The sequence below is a fragment of the Theobroma cacao genome, chromosome 4, assembly GCF_000208745.1.
Source record: "Theobroma cacao cultivar B97-61/B2 chromosome 4, Criollo_cocoa_genome_V2, whole genome shotgun sequence".
NCBI classification, from domain to species: domain Eukaryota; kingdom Viridiplantae; phylum Streptophyta; class Magnoliopsida; order Malvales; family Malvaceae; genus Theobroma; species Theobroma cacao.
Window position 1 is genome coordinate 10,898,615 of NC_030853.1, and position 1,642 is coordinate 10,900,256.

Consider the following 1,642-nt stretch of genomic DNA (forward strand, 5'->3'; position numbering starts at 1 on the left):
CGGATACCCTTTCTGCACTAATTTCGAAGCTTTGATGGCCGAGATTACACAGGACGGTAATACTCGACGTTTCCCTACAAACACAATCTCTGCTCCCTCTGAATTTCGAAGAACAACTTCCTTTCGGAAACAATCCACGTTCGCCCGATGTGCAGTTAACCAGTCCATACCCAATATTAGATCAAAATCTAGGATTTCTAGAGGAATTAAGTCACCCCTAAATTCTTCCTCGCCTACCCTTACCCCACAGTCTCTATAACAACTGTTTCTAACTAGCTTTTCTCCTAAAGGGGTGTGAATTACAATTTCTTCCTCTAATGGTGGCAGGTTTCTATCAGCAATTGATGCAAATGTGGTGCTCACATAAGACCTATATGAGCCAGAATCTATCAAAACATAAGCATCTTTATCAAATAAAGACATAGTACCTGTCACTGCTCCAGGTCGAACCCGTGCCTCATCTTCTGTCACAGCGAAAACTCTTGTAGAGGTACGAGTCTGTGGTCTCGAAGGTGGATGTACCGGGGTATTACTCTCCACACCGGACCGTATGGCTACTCCCTGTCTCGGTGGCAACCCAGAAGAATCTCTCCTCTGCATATCAGTGTGAGCTGGTGAAGATGATGCAACTACCGTGGCTCGTCCTAACCGTGGACAATTACTCCTAATATGATCCGTCTATCCACATTGGAAACATCTTGTTGGCTCTCTACATAGCCCACTATGATAATTCTCACAATTTTTGCATCGATCAGAACCTCCGAAACTCTTCCCAGAACCAGTCATAGCAGATATGCTAAACCTCGAAGGTCTCTGTTGTGATGGTGAAAATGGAGGTCGAGGAGATGTCACGGAAACAGAAGTAGTACTCCCTGAAATCGCTGAGTCCTTGCCTCTTTTTACTAGCTGACTAGAAGACATACCAGGGTTCCTCCTTTTTGCAAACTCAGTCCGAATCCTCCTATTCTCAGTCGCGAGCTTCTTAGCCCGTAAAGCCATCTGTACCACCTCCTTATGCGGCTCCCTACCAGTCACTGTCATCCGCTCTCTAATCTCATTACGAAGCCCTTCCTTAAAATAACTAGCCTGATCCTACTCAGATTTCACCAGATCCGGCACATATAGCATCAACTCATTAAAACGAGTCTCGTACTCCTCTATAGTTAGATTTCCCTGTTTCAAACTCAAAAATTCTCTCTTCTTTTCTTTCTGATAAAAATAAGTGAAATACTGACCATCGAATTCCCTGAGAAAATCAAACCACGTTTGAGGAGTAATGGAACGGGACTTCACTGAATTCCACCAAGTACGAGCCCTCTTCTCTAATAATCTCGTAGCCACCATCGGTTTCATGTCATCGTCTAATCTCATATCAGAGAGAGTCTCTGAAACCTGATTAATCCAGTCCTTTGCCACAGTGGCATCCAACTCACCCGTGAAAGACACACAACCGAGCTGTCTAGCCTCCTTTAGCTTCTTGGAAATGGATACATCTTGTACCGGTGGTGGAACTAAAGGAGTAACTGGTGGTACTATAGGTGGAACTTGACCAGTTTGAGCTCCACCAGCCATTGCGGTAAAGAAAGCTGCCAATGCCTGTGCTGCCTCAGTAGGCATGGTGGGAATACCAGTAGGTGGAGGA